This window comes from Nelumbo lutea, chromosome 1 (assembly GCF_056320005.1).
Source record: "Nelumbo lutea isolate HS-2025 chromosome 1, American lotus-T2T, whole genome shotgun sequence".
NCBI lineage: Eukaryota > Viridiplantae > Streptophyta > Magnoliopsida > Proteales > Nelumbonaceae > Nelumbo > Nelumbo lutea.
In genome coordinates, this window is record NC_142684.1 from 206,692,701 (window position 1) to 206,708,540 (window position 15,840).

Below are 15,840 nucleotides of genomic sequence, written 5' to 3' on the forward strand. Positions count from 1 at the left end.
AGGCGAGCCTCAAAGGGCGCCTTGTCACCTAGGCATCGCCTTGACAACTATGACAGTTAGGGGTGTCAATGGACTAGTTTTGCATTGGACCCCATCCAAATCAAAATCAATTTGGACAGATTGGACGAATCAATAAGACATATTGAATTGGCCAGCCTGGACTTAATGGTCCAAAATATTTATTGGATAGGATTGGACCTGGTCCATCTGTAATGGATTTATATTGGAATGGGTCGAATTGAACCAATATCTGGTCCATTGATACAAGATAAGAATACAAGTGCAAGTGGACCAGGTTTAGGTTGGAACCAATCTAAATTAAAACCAATTTGAACAGATTGGATGATCCAAACATTGAACTAGACTGGTATTTTTCTTTTAAATTATCCAAAACCAAACCAAAACCTTTTCTTTAAAAAAAAAACACAAACCAAAACTGGAACAACCGGTTCGATTAACCACAATTTTCTGATTTCGTTTCTCTGTTTCAGTCGGGCTTTCGGTTTTGCTTTTTTGTGAGCACCCCTACAAACTGAGCTAGAAGTCAAGATATTGAAAGGGTTACCTTTAGACACCTAAACTGTCATAGAAGTAGGGCTGGACACACAAGAGGAAAGCTCAAAAGAGGGGGAAAACAAGAATCAGAAAGGAGGAAGGATTTTGGTTACCTAGATTTTGTAATTGTATCATAAGGGAAAGGGCTCATAAGATGGAACTCACGCTCCGTCTCTTTTCTAGCAAGACAATTGATTTGGGACTCATCAATAGCATTTCTTATAGGTTTTTAAATGGGAGCTCAATGTTTTAAAAGCACAAGGGCCAATTTGCGCTTGAGGCGCAAGGTGCAAGGTGCAAGACGAGGTGTGTGCATTTTTTAAGCAAGGTGCAAAAATACAATAAAAAAGCTAAAAATAAAAAAAAATGTAAAAAGATTTGAAAAAAGCCAAATTAAAAAAAAAATAAAAAATATTAAACATAATATAAATAAAAATATAAACTTTAATTTTAAAAGAAATATTTTTAAAAACCTATTATCTAAAATTAAAATACATAAACATAACATGTAAAGTGTATTCAAATGAAATTTTACAAACAAAAGCAAACATATTGAATTCTTGATTCAATGAGTCACCATTGTACCATGCCCCCGGCCCAGACATTAGGCTAAAAAAAAAAGAAAAAAGCGCAAAATTTTAAAAAGAAAATGCGCATTAGGCACACACCTAGGTGCACCAGGCATGCGCCTAGGACCTAGGCGAGGCACATACCCTAAAATGCGCCTCACTTGTGCGCCTAAGCGCACCTTCTAAATCACTGTGAGAGCTTCCCAAGAAGAGTTAAGATCAGAAAAACAGTTGTTCTAATCTTTGTATTATTTATCCATTCAACACCATTTCGAGTCTAAATAGTTGGTTAATCAGGACTGTAATCAGTCCAATTCTTGATGTGAATTTAATGAGAAAAGGTAACAGAAAAGAAGAAGAAGAAGAGAGAGAGAGAAAAGAGAGAAAAGAGAGGATAAGAGAGAAGAGAGAGATGAAAGATTGGAAATTACACTAATGCCCCTACTGCTTACATAAGCAAAAACTAACATCACTAACAGCAACCTAACAACAAATATAAAGCAGCAAACAAGTAAAAGCAGCAGTGGGACCACAATAAAATAATTGATAGCAATATAACATAAATTTATCATTCCCAAATTGCGTAAATCTGTTTCCAACTTGGTCCTTGTAACTGGCTTGGTGAAGAGATTAGCAAGCTGCATGTTGGATGCAATATATGAAAGACACCCTTCTTGAGAGGCAACTCTCTCTCTGATGGGAAATATAACAGCAAGTGTCAATCCATCTCAATATGTTTAGTTCTATCATGCTATACCAGATTATGGGCAATGTTAATACTTCATCCACACCCTGTTAATACTTCCCAGTTCCACAAACAAGGACCTCAACCATAAAACTTCAGCCACACCATGTGTCATAAATCTGTATTCAGATTCAACACTGGAACGAGCTACAACATTTTGTTTCTTACTCCTCAAAGAGACAAGATTTCTTCCTACAAAGGCACGATACCTAGAAGTAGACCTCCTATCATCAACACATCCAGCCCAATCACCATCTGTGTAGACTTTTGTCTTCATGTGACCATTATTTTTGAAGAGTATGTCTTTGCCTGAACATCTCTTCAGGTAAGCAAGAATCCTCTCAACTGTAAGAAGATCAGTGGTTCTGGGGAAATGCATATATTGGCTAACTACACTAACTGCAAAAAAAAATGTTTGGTCGTGTGAGGCTAAGATAAAGCAGTTTCCCAACCAATCGTTGAAATATAACCTTGTCTTCAAGGGGCTTTCCACCTTTGGTCCTTATCTTGTGGTTTTGTTCAATGGGTGTGTCAGCAAGTTTAACACCTAACTTCCCAATTTCATCGAAAAGATCAAGAACATACTTCCTTTGAGAGAGAAAAATCCCATGTTTGGACCGGGCTACTTCAATACCCAGGAAATAACGTAGTTCTCCAAAGACTAGGACTTCAAATTCTTGGTGAAGCAATTGCTTAAGAGAGTCAATGTCACGGGTATCACTCCCTGTCACCACAATATCATCCACATAGACAGCAAGTAGACTGAAGGAGGAGTATGTTTTCTTAATGAAAAGAGTGTGATTTGATTGGGCTTAGACGTAGCCAAATTTTCCAAGAGCTAGTCTAAATCTATCAAACCATGCTCCTGGTGACTGTTTCAGTCCATATAAGGCTTTATTCAACCAGTAGACCTTCTTCCCTACTTCTGTACTATAGAATCCAGGAGGTAACTCCATGTACACCTCCTCTTGCAAATCACCATTGAGAAAGGCATTTTTAACATCCATTTGGAACAATGGCCACGAGAAATTTGTTGTAATAGATAATAACATTCTGATAGTGTTCATCTTGGCTACCAGTGCAAAAGTCTCCAAGTAGTCTATGCCATAAGTCTGTAAACCCCTTTGCAACTAATCTACCTTTATACCTATCAACAGAGCCATCAACATTATGTTTCATTGTAAACACCCAACCGATTTCTTCCCTTTTGGCTAATCAACTAACTCCCGTGTATTCTTTTTGAGAAGGACATCCATTTCTACTTTCATGGCATCTTTCCACTCAGGTATTGACAAGGCCTCTTGCACTATCTTGGGAATGGGAATAGCAGAAATATATGCCAAAAAGGACTTATAGGATGGAGACAAATGATCATAACTCAGAAACTGAGAAATACAATGTGTTGTAGATGAAGTACAACGGCACTTTCCCATGTGGACTGTAATTGGAAGATCAAGAACATCCAAAGGAGGAGAAAGCTCAGTAATGGGAGGCATCTCATTAGGCTCAGCGATGGGAGGTATCTAGAGCCGCAAAGAAAATTGGACTTGGCCTGGACTACTGAGGACCAAAATCAACCTATCTCCACAACCTTGAAACACCCTCAAATCCCTACACTTATGACAACCTTCCTCACTACACTCCCCTTCAGTGATTGGGACGGGTAATGGAATTTCTGATGTGGGTGAACCCATCTCACTACTCTCCCCTGAGAAGAAACTCTATATGATAGTAGGGAACATCGTCAAAGAAAGTGACATCCATAGAAATAAACCGTTTCCCAGAAATAGATTCATAGCAACAATATCCCTTTTGATTTCGTGCATACCCAAGAAGGATGCATTTGGAAACTTTAGGATCAAAATTGGAATGATGACGCCCAAGAATTTGAACAAAACATGTACATCCAAAAGTTTTAAGGGGAATAGTGAACAAGTCCTTATCGGGATATAAAAGGTTGAATGGAATTTTCATATCTAGGACCCGTGAAAGAACCTAATAGATGAGATATACGGCTGTATGGATAGCACCCCTAGAAACGTATAGGAACATTGGATTTTAGCGTAATACTTCTAGCTACCTCCAATATATGCCTATTCTTCCTCTTAAGAACTCCATTTTGTTGAGGTGTATGAAGACAAGTGCTGTGAAGAATAACTACATGATCAAGGAAATATGAGGCCGAAGGTTTTACAAAATACTCTTTGGTATTATCTGATTTGAAAATTTTGATTTTGACTCCAAATTGGGTTAGAACCATCTGATGGAAATTCTAAGTTAGGGTAGGGACCTCATCTCGAGATTGCAAAAGATAAACCCATGAGAAGCGAGTAAAGTCATCAACAAACAATAGAAAGTATCGGTATCCCCTCATAGTCGTGATGTGATATGGTCCCTAAACATTAGTATGCACAATTTCAAAAGAAACAGTACTTCTTTTATTGCTCAAAGAATAAGTTGTTCTACAATGATTTGCAAGTTCACAACTCTCACATTTTAAACTCGACATTTGGACTGACTCAAATAAACTGGGAAACAAACTCCTTAGAGACCTAAAAGGCAGATGGCCTAACCGATTATGCCAAAGCATAATCTAACTCATAGACTGAAAAACAATAAACTTTCCAACTTCTTTATCTTCCCCATGCAGATACCCTCCAATCAAGTAGATTCTATTCGTCTCACAGCCGATCCCAATCACCTTCATTGTATCTGGATCCTAAAAAACATACCGATCAGGGAAAAAAGTCGTTGAATAGTTTTGATTTTTAGTGATGCTACTAACTGACAATAGATTAGTACTAAGTTTAGGAACATGCAAAACTGAGGACAAGGAGATCGCATCCGATAGTCTAATGCCTCCCTTCCCAGAGACAGGAACAAGGGATCCATCAACAATGGATACTCTGTCTCTGCCAGAGGATAAGCAATATGTGGTAAACAGAGAAGATAAGCCTGTCATGTGGTCAAATGCACTTGAATCTATGACCTAACAAGGTCCATTGTTACTTGAGCCTGAAACATGATATGTTGATGCCCTTATACCTGAATGAGCAAATGCTGAAGTAGTAGTAGATGTAACCAATGGCTGAGATGAGGGGGCTGAATTGCCAACTTCACTTTTTAACTGAGTTAGAGCAGCTCAAACCATAACTAAAAAGTCTTAAGGATGTAGCTCTTGTGCTGGATGAGGATGCACCATCAACGGTGATAGCCACATTGGCATTCCCCCTTTTTTTTTGAGCTTTGCTAGAATTAAATTTGGATATAACTTTCAACAAGTGTCCCTGGTATGCTTCGGCTTCTTTGCAATGGTCACAAACTAACTTCTTATCCTCCTCCTTTATGCCCCTTTCCTTGTCACCCCCAATTTTTGTTTTCATTGTTGCTACTAGAGCTAAGATAAGGTCACACTCTCCCTGGTGAGTTGTTGTTGTCTCGCAATATTATACTTTGAATTCAAAGCAGCCAAGTATTCAAAAACCCTATTGGTCTTAACTTGTTTTTTATAGGTTTTTGCATCCTTCTAACTTTCCCACTCAATGGTTTCTAGCTGATCAATTCCATGCCATAAAGATTTCGGAGTGGAGAAGTAAACTGAGACTGGCTTCTCTCCTTGCTTGAGATTTACTTCACACTTCAATTCATAGGCCTTAGAAACATTGAGTGACTGAGAGTAGGTCTCCTTCATCATTTCCCAAATCTACTTAGCTTTTTTTTGCCCACAAGTAATTTCGGCTAATATGAGACTGCATAGAGTTACACAACCAAGTCATGACTGAGAGTAGGTCTTCCTTGTAATTTCTTTACATCCCCATTCATATAACTTAACTTCCCTCTGCCCCTAATTGCCATCATGGCTAACTGAGCCCATTTCAAGTAGAAGAAACCAGTTCTCATCAAGAAAACCCCCCAAAAGAGAAACTTTTGTGATGGAACAGATCTGGTAATCACCCAGAAAAAAAGTTTGAAAGCTGAAACTAGCCTAGATATCACCTAGAAAACAGTTTGGAATGCTGAAACTGATCTAGGAATCACCCAGAAATTTGTTAACAGTCTGGTCTGATCATAGGGTTAAGAAAAAACCTTAGAGAAAACTCTGAGAAAACAGAAAACTCTCAACCGCTCCTAGATGGGTCACAATCAGGTCTAATCGTAGGTTTAAGAAAAAACCCTAGAGAAAACTCTGAGAAAACAGAAAAACCTCAGCCGCTCCTTCTAGATAGGTTTGATCTATCTCTAATTGGTGTTGATCTCAAGGAAAAATAAGAGCTTACCAGGAAAAAAAAAAAATGATCGCCACTTCCAATCCCAGTCTGAACCCTAATCTTGGTCTTTCTTGTTCTTCTCTGATTCTTCCTAATTACCAAACACTCTCCAAGCCTCTACAAATCCTTGGACAACTGCTAAACCCTTCCAGTAACCTCCAAGAATCAGCTGATGGTCACATCTTGCTAAACTTCCAGCCCTAGGAAGTTCTCATGCAGTCGGCTGGATTAGACACACATGAGAAACCCTAAATTGGCTTTGATGCCAAGTTGGCTAATCAGGACTGTAATCAGTCCAATTCTTGATGTAAATTTAATGAGAAAAAGTAACAGAAAAGAAAAAGAAGAAGAAGAAGAAGAAGAAGAGAAGAGAGAAGAGAGAGATGAGAGAGAGTGTGGGTTGACCAGAGTTGCCGCCCCACTCAACTATTTATATTAACATCAAAAAATAAGGCAGCAATTACACTAGTACCCCTACTGCTTACATAAGCAAATAACTAACAAAAACTATCGCTAACAGCAACCTAACAGCAGATATAAATCAGCAAACAAGTAACAGCAGCAGTGGGGACCACAATAAAATAACTGACAGCAATATAACAGCACTAATTATTGCTCTACATCTCTACATAAATCAATCTCATCTTCTTCGTCTGCATCTGAAGCACAAGTGGGGAGGGTGGGTGGGGAGTAGACCTTAAGGTTCCCATCATGAGCCAGTAGATCTAATGACACCCGAAAAGAATCAAGGGTGTTAGGGGGGACTACGGCGATTTTGAATAGTGCTACTCAAGGAGCTATATGCTTGAAAACCTAGTTTCATTAAAAGAGCCAATCTAGGCTTAAACAGCTTATTTGTTAAACTTAAGAGTTAAGACTCATGACTGAATGAGCCAATGGGCTTCTTGAAATTTCACCAAACAAGTTCTCCTTGAGGGGCTGCTAAGAAGGCTGGCCCGAAGGAAAAGGCCACATAGGGGAACTTTAAGTACGGCCCAAGCCCAATCGATTTTTGAAACTGAAATTAGTGTCAACGTGTCCTTGGGTGGGAGAATTATCTTCTCAGCAATGCGGACACAATCCTAACTGTTGGGGGAGGACTTACATCTACTCGAACCAAGTTAGACTTAGTGGTCTTCTCTGTTGAGCCATTAATGCTCAACCAGGCATTCCCTTCAAGGAGGTTGGAGCGTGGTACAATGTTAATGTTCCTGCTACACCCTACACACACAAATCAAAGCAACGGTAAGGTCATTGAGATTAAAGATTGAAGAGTAGATGTCCTCCATACCACCACAGAGTTGCCCAATAAGATCAAAGGCAGGTATTATCAAGAAATGGAAAGACTGCTTTGAGTTATTGAATTATTGAACTTGAACTTGTTTCCAATAGAGTTGACAAAAGTCCATCAACGTCGAATGGAGTCAAGATTGTCGAAGATGAGAAGGGTTCCCACCTTAATACATTTGTGGAGGAGGGTCTCCAAAGCGGAGGAACAGATGGCCTAAGAATCGTTGAAGGGTTTTAGATGGACTCAAGCAGGGGGATGGAGATTGGTTGTTAATCCGCACCCAACATGAACCCAACTTAGATTAGGGGTCTTCTCACAAACAAAAGCAAGCTTCTAAGAAACAAAGGGGTTAGAGGAATGAACTGTTTGTTGGAACAAGGCTGCCGAATAAGAAGAGAAGAAGAAGAAGAAGGAGAAAATAAGAGAAGGGTGGCAATACCTTCTCAACCAGCCCTATTCTATTATATATAAGAGCATTACATAATGTTACATAAATAGACTAGAATGCCCCTAATTAGTGATGGGACACCTAGTCAAATAAAACACTAAATAAGATTAGGCCCAATAACTAATGACTTAAGACCCAACAAAGATAAACAAACAAATTAAGACAGTCGAACCAACACTCCCCCTCAAGCTAAGCATGGATGTCAATCATGTTTAGCTTGCCAAATAAGTCCAAGAATTTCACTGTAGCTAGCCCTTTAGTTAGAACATCTGCAATCTGTATCTCGGAGGGAGTATAAAGAATGTAGAGTTCTCCTGAGACGACTCTTTCTCTGACAAAGTGGCGGTCTATCTCAATATGTTTCGTTCTATCATGTTGCACTGGGTTATTTGGAATTTTGATGGCAGCCTTGTTGTCACAATACAACCTGAGAGGGCACTCGATCTTAATTCCAAGTTCACCAAGAATGATCTTAAGCCACAGAAGTTCAGCAACACCATGAGCCATAGCTCAATATTCAACCTCTGCACTAGATCTAGCAACCACATTTTGTTTTTTACTCCTCCATGTAACTAAATTTCCTGCAACAAAGGTGCAGTACCCGGAAGTAGACTTCCCGTCCCCAACAGAGCCAGCCCAATCTGCATCAGTATATCCTTCAACTTCAATTTTATTGTTTTTCCTTAACAAAATCCCTTTCCCCGGGCAAGACTTCAAATATCTGAGGATCCTTTCCACAGCTTTCATGTGAGGGATTTTAGGAGTGTGAATGAACTGTCTGACAACATGTACAGCATAAGCAATGTCAGGGCGAGTGAGGGACAAGTAAATCAACTTCCCCACCAGCTTTTGGTATCTTTCCTTATCAAGGTAGTCCTCTCTTACTGACTCCTGTAGACCATGGTTTTGTTCTATTAGAGTATCTGCTGGCCTACACCCCATCATGCATGTCTCTTGTAGAAGATCAAGGATGTATTTCTGCTGACATATATAGATGCCCTCTTTAGATCTAGCAACTTCAATCCCAAGAAAGTATCTCAGTTGGCCCAGGTCTTTGATCTCAAATTCAACAGCCAAGACCTCCTTTAGTCTTTTAATCTCTTCATGATCATCCCCTGTAATTATCATATCATCCACATAGACAATAAGTGTTGTAAGTTTGCCATTTCTCTTCCTTATTAATAGGGTATGATCTACCCCACTTTGAGTGTAACCCCCTTTCTTCATGGCCCCACATAGCTTCTCAAACCAAGCTCGAGGGGATTGCCTAAGACCGTATAGAGCTTTTCTCAGTCTACATACCTTCCTGCCAAACCCATAACTTGGTGGAGGATCCATGAATACCTCTTCATGTAGGTCGCCATTTAAGAAAGCATTCTTGACGTCCAACTGATGTAGCTCCCATGAGAAATTTGCAGCTAATGATAATAGAACTCAGATTGTGCTGAGTTTTGCTACCGGAGCAAAGGTTTCTTTGTAGTCAATCCCTTCTTTTTGAGTAAACCCTTTTGCTACCAATCTAGCCTTGTACCTTTCAATGGACCCGTCCTCCCTATGCTTCACAGTGAACACCTACTTGCATCCAACAGTGCCTTTCCCTTCTGGTAGATCCACTAATTCCCAAGTCCCTACTTTCATTAAGGCCTTCATTTCTTTGTCCATAGCCCCTTTCCATTTTGGGTTAGATACTGCCTCTGAATACCTAGTAGGGACATGCACAGAAGAGAGAGCAGACACAAGAACAATAACGAGGAGACAAATGTGAGTAAGACACAAAATCAGCAATGGGGTGTCTGATAGTACAAGAATGGGTAGGCTTATGAAAGGCAATAGGAAGATCCAAGTTAGAGGAATTGATATGATTACCTTGAGTTTCTGAGACAGGTTGATCTGAGTCCAATTGGTTGTTGTCATGAGTTAGAGGGCCCTTCTTCCTTCTGTTGTAGGTGATTCTGATATCTCTTTGCTGCCTGTTGGAGTCTTCAATAACATTTGCAACATCACTAGTAGTAGTTGGTACCATGGGAGCCTCACTAGATTCACCTGGATTACCACAACTAGGTGGATCAAGAGAAGAAGATGGAAGATCCGAGGTAGAGAGAGGCACAAAGGAGGGAATAGAAGAATCCTCTTCCATCCCACTAGTCTTCCCCTGAAGAGGATTCTGGGAAGAATGAAAATAGGATTGAGATTCAAAGAATACCACATCCTTTGTGACATATTTTTTCTTGGTGACTGGATCATAACACTTGTACTCCTTCTGAGTAGGGGAGTACCCCAAAAAGATTCCCTTCGTAGCCCTAGGATCCAATTTGGTCTTCTTCGGATCCTTGACATGTACAAAGCATATACAAAAAAAGACTCTCAGTGGAAGAGAAAAGTCAGGAAGGTGAGGGCAAAGAACAGAGAAAGGAGTTTTCATCCCCAATACCTTGGATGGTCGATTTATCAGATATGATGCAGTAAGGATTGCTTGAGACCAATAATATTTTGGAACTTTGTGCTAAAATAGTAAGGCTCGAGTAGTCTCCAATAGGTGTCTATTCTTGCGCTCAGCAACCCCATTCTGTTGGGGGGTACTAGCACAAGATGACTGATGAATCATTCCAGCAACCTCCATAAACAGTCAACAGCACTATCAGACCTGAATTGTTTGATTTTCTTGCCAAATTGTGTTTCAATCATTTTGCAAAATGTCATGGTTACCCGTGGCACTTCATCTCGCGCTTTTAATAAGTAGAGCCATGTGCATCGAGAATAATGATCAATAAAACTGATAAAGTATCAAAAGTCATCAACAGAAATAATGGGAGAGGGGCCTCAAACATCAGAGTGGACTAAGTCAAAAGAAGCTTGAATTTCATTACTGGAAGTTGAATAAACAGTTCTACATTGCTTTGATAGTTGACAGACATCACAAACTAACTCTTGACTTGAAACACCTTTGAATAATTTTGGAAACAACACTTCCAATGATGAAAGTGGCAAATGACCTAATCTAGCATGCCACAGATGTAACCTAGCTATTGACTCCACATTGGACTGACTACTAGTAGCAGATGTTTGTAAGGCCAAACTGATGTCTGCATCAAGGAGTGTTTGACTCCACACTCATGACCGCTCCCAATCGTTCTCTTCGTCAATTTGTCCTGAAAGACACAATGAGTAGGAAAAAAGGTTATGCTACAATTCAAATTTTTGGTAAGCTTTGAAACAGATAAGAGATTTGAAGAAAGATTCGGAACATGCAAGACAGATTTGAGTGAGAGGTCCTTGCTTAGGTCAACCACTCCTTTTCTAGAGATGGTAGAGAGAGAACCATCAACAACCCTCATCTTATCTTGGCCAGACATTAAATGATAGGAAGAAAATAGAGAAGACATATGTGTCATGTGGTCAGTTGCACCAGAATCAATAATCCAAGAGGTAGGATCAATAGTACAAGTTGCACTAAAGGGAGGTGGAAGCAAGAGAATTGGTCCTTAGACGGGCTAGGGCACGGCTAAGAACCTCTACCTCATCGGCAGTAAAACCCAAGGACCCGGTTCCAGGGGAATTAGTAGTTTGTCCCATGGAAGAGGAAGTAACTGTGGATGAGTGTTTTGAACCATCATCACTGTGACTCGTAGCCAGATTCCCACTTGCAGGTTGACCCTTCTGATACTTCTTATCTTTCCTCAATGCAGCTGGCTTCAGATGCGGATAGAGAACCCAACATGACTCTTTCACATGCCTTTCTCCCCCACAGTGGGTGCACTTCAGATGTCTCTTGTTCGAGTACCTGTTCCCCCTTTGATTTGTAGAGATTAGGGCCGAATGTTCCATAGACTATTCAGCTAGTTTAGTTTGAGTATAAACCTGCATCTCTTTTTTTCTCACCTCTTCATTCCTCACAAGGTAGTAGACATGATGTAAGTCTGGCATTTCATCCCTTCCCAGAATTTGGGACCTTATGCTCTCAAATATTGGATCTAGGCCAGCTAAAAATTTAAATGCTCTACCCTCTTCAACCTGTTTGTCATGCTTTTCCTTGTCTCTGGCATTCTCCCAATCAATAATAAGGTGATGATCTAGCTCTTCCCATAGTCCTTCTAGTGTAGCAAAATATGTTCCAATACTCATATCTCCTTGCCTCAAGGCAGCAATGTCTTGATTCAGTCTGTAAATTCTGGCATTATTTTTTTCTGCCCATAGGTTTTAGACACTTTTTCCCATATCTTGGCAGCCGTGGAGAAATGATGAACAGTCCTAGCTACTCTTGGAGTCATTGAAGCAAGTAGCCAGGACATAACTGTAGCATTCTCCTTGCGCCAAGTTGCATATTCAACACTCCCCACTTCGGGTTCCTTCTTCAGCCCGTCTAAGTAACCAGTGAGTTCCCGGGATGTGATGAAGAGCATGGCTGAAACAGACCATTCTCTGAAGTTGTACTCATCCAACAACACATTTGTGATCTGTAGGCTGTGCAGATTTGGATTCTCCATATTAGGAGACCTCCCACAAGCCCTAACATCTCTAGAAGACACTTCCTCGGATATGGAAGACATCTTCTCCTACTTATAAATGTCAAGACTGTAAACACAATATATAGAGAACAGTTTCAAACTTACAGAACTTTCTGCACTGTAAACTCAGTCCTGAGAACCCGTCACAGAGCTGAAACACCGAGCATTACACTGCGACACTGTGCCCTAATTACTACTATCGCAGACTATAATCTGTTGTGCTACCTTCTGCTGTGTTCTAATCACTGCTGCTGCAACCTGCAACTTGTTGTGTTGGCTTCTACTATGTGCTAATCACTGCTATCGCAGGCTCTAACCTCACCCATGAATAGTTCTAGGACTGCTGAGATCAGTCCTCCCACCTAGATCTGTTCTACACAGATCCCTCTTAGCCAAATGGCTACAGTCTGTAGTACTGTGTCTATTAGGGCATCACCTTCTGGATCTAACTCCCCTTGGGCCCTACAACCAAGGGAACCCTAGATGTAGGTCCTGTTGTGTTCTACGACCAACCCTAGGGTTTCTTTGCAGTAACCAAGATAGAAAAGAAGAAAAGAGAGAGTTAGATGCGAGTAGAAGAAGAAGCAGCTGCTGTTACCAGGCGAAAGATTAGAGCTCTGATACCATGTTTGCTGGAATAAGGCAGCCAAATAAGAAGAGAAGAAGAAGGAGAAGATAAGAGAAGGGCGGCAATACCTTCTCAGCCAGCCCTATTCTATTATATATAAGAGCATTACATAATGTTACATAAATAGACTAGAATGCCCCTGATTAGTGATGGGACACCTAGTCAAATAAAACAGTAAATAAGATTAGGCCCAATAACTAATGACTTAAGACCCAACAAAGATAAACAAACAAATTAAGACAGCCGAACCAACATGAACAATGTTGATATGGCTTCTCCCTCCTAACCTAACTACGTGACTGGTGAACCTAAGAGAAGGAAGAACCAAAGATGGGGGAGGTTGAGTCTTAGAAGGCTTAGGACATTCGACAAAAAGGAGGTTGAATAAAGCTTTCCACTCGAAACCATTTTTGCCTTCAACGATGCAAAATTCCTTTGGTTCTTCCATCCCCTTTCCAAGAAGCTAGTCTAACATGTCTACTTCGGGCATTAACTCTTGGTGAGACAAAATAAAAAATAAAAAGAAAAAAAAAAAGAAAAAAAAGAAGAAAATTGAAAAACAAAATGTGAATGTATTCTGTTTTGCATGTTTTTGTAGTAGGATCCCAAATTATTGTTTTTGGGTAGCTTTGTTGACAGTTTGGAACCGGGGTATTTTTGTCATTTTATAAGTCAGCTTCTAGTCAAGGGAAGTTGGGTGCATATCTATTGGGTTTTGGCCTCTTGGGCCTTTTTATAACAAAAGTTATCTTTTGGGGGTTCATTTGAAGTTAGTTTTGTTCTTAAGGAGTTGCTTGTGAGAAGGAAACATTCTAGGGGTTTATGTGTAAATATTTTAATTGGCTTCTCTAGCAAGCCATTGGGTCTTATAAAAGGGAAGGGGGGGCTATTTCTGGAGGGGTCTTTTTTTGTTCTTTCTCTCTTGTTTGAGCTGTAGCTCAGCCCCAGCTAGGGTTTTCAAGTATTGGGAGCTTGGGTTTTGAGGAGTCAACCCATTTTGGCACCTTCCAATCCCTCCATTGCTGCATGTCCGCACAGGAGGCCAGCTTGCTGCCATTGTACTGTAGTGGAACTGTTCCAGGAGTTTTACTTCAGGTTTAGGTATTTCTTGTGCTTATTCCAGGAATCCAACTTTTTTGTTGTTTTCGTCTTGGTATTTCTTGTGCTTATTGCTGTATACTTGAAGTGTTTTTTGTAATTTGTTTTTTTGTCCACATCAACTCTCAACTAAAAGAGTGTGTGATAGCCATTAAGGAAAAACTTCTCAGCTAGAGGTTGCTGGTTATTTGGGGCAGTTCAAAGGAAATGGGAATGTTCCAACTTCCAAAGTATGTTGTTCACAAAGGAACAGTCTTGACCAAAACCCTTTCCCATGTTTGGTGATGCTGCAAAAATCATCACCTTCACTCAAGAGAAAGTCGACCTCAAAAGTTTTAGCCTCGATGGAAAGCAACTTAGGGAAGTAGTGGGATTGAGAGTTCCATGCAAGGGAACTCATTCCGACTAGGGTATCAAAGGGGGTCAAAAGAAACAATGAAAGGGCAACATGGGAAGATAGCAAAGAGGCATGATGTAAAAGGTAGGTCAGTGGTGGTAGAAGAACCTTATTTGATCTAACTCAAGCAGGCACCAATCTAGGTGTGCTCAATGTTCCATAAGAAGTAGATAAACTGTCCTCGAAAGAAACTATTGTATCCTAAAATGCATAGAAATTACAATAAATTTTGTGGGAGGGTGGGTATTGGTACTTGATAGATTTATTGAAGAAAAAATACACATACACAAAAAAAAAAGGAAAAGAAAAAAGTTGAATAGAAGAAAGAAGGGGAGAAATGGAAGAGAAATAGAAGAGAGCAAGAAGAAGAGAAAAGTTCTTGTGTTTATAAACCCTTTACTTCTGTTTTGACCTAAAAGTGCTTATAAACCTTTCACATCTGTAAGTTCTTGTGTTTATAAACCCTTTACTTCTGTTTTGACCTAAAAGTGCTTATAAACCTTTCACATCTGTTTTGACTTATAAAGGCTCTCTTAACTTTACTATCCTATAGATGCAAGAGATGTTCTTTGTATCAAAGATTCTGAAATTGATCATAAATGATGGTATATTAGATTGGAAGGTCTGAAGCTCGTCTTCTTCTATTTTCCTTCCCTAACCCTTCCTTCTTTGAATACCACTAGGTCAACTTTTTTTTCTTTATAAAAATTTAAAATATATATATATATATATATATATATATATATATATATATATATATCTGCCATCTATCCAAAAGAAAGATGACCGCAAGGAACACCTACTTCAAGATTGTCAGGATATTGTAGTTGTGGAGAGATTGGGCCAAATGGGTCTTAGTTTTCTTTGGTCTAAACAGCTTTATTTCTGCTGTTAGTTCTGCTGTAGCGGGCCTGATTTTATTTTTTGTTTATGCTTTTAGTCAGCTACCCAACTAAGAGCATTCTTGTAATATTACACATTTTTATTTCAGCATATACAAATCAAATGAGAGAGACAAAGAAGAGAGATCGAATTACTCTCTTCCTCTTCTCTTCTCTTCCATTCTCTCATCTTCTTCCTAAAGCTTCTGCTGAAATTCTTCTTTCTTTCTCTCTTTCTATTTTATTTTTATTTTCTGAATTATTACAGGTTGTCCTGCAACTCTAGTCAAACAATCTATTATTACATGATCTCAGTAGAACACTATCGGCTCCAAGTGCCTTGATATATAAGATGCAGCCATGCAGGTAAGGTCTATGTCCCATCTGTCTGTTTTTTGTCCTTTTGAGTAAGCACCTGAATTTGATGTATCTAGGGGCTAATTGCAAGACCAATC

General features: G+C 39.7%; 1 protein-coding gene and 1 long non-coding RNA gene across 4 annotated transcripts in view; one reads left to right on the plus strand and one right to left on the minus strand.

The window, feature by feature from the left end:
• Positions 1 to 15,840, minus strand: part of LOC148880596 (tRNA/rRNA methyltransferase (SpoU) family protein) — a 127,021-nt gene that overhangs the window by 39,430 nt on the left and 71,751 nt on the right. The gene's annotated exons all lie outside the window — the stretch shown is intronic.
• The window catches only part of LOC148880597 (uncharacterized), a 37,925-nt gene continuing 36,108 nt past the window's right edge, over positions 14,024 to 15,840 (plus strand). The window contains exons 1-2 of the long non-coding RNA XR_016104608.1: positions 14,024 to 14,110; positions 15,654 to 15,751. This is a non-coding gene — a long non-coding RNA (uncharacterized LOC148880597). The remainder of the gene's footprint in view (positions 14,111 to 15,653; positions 15,752 to 15,840) is intronic.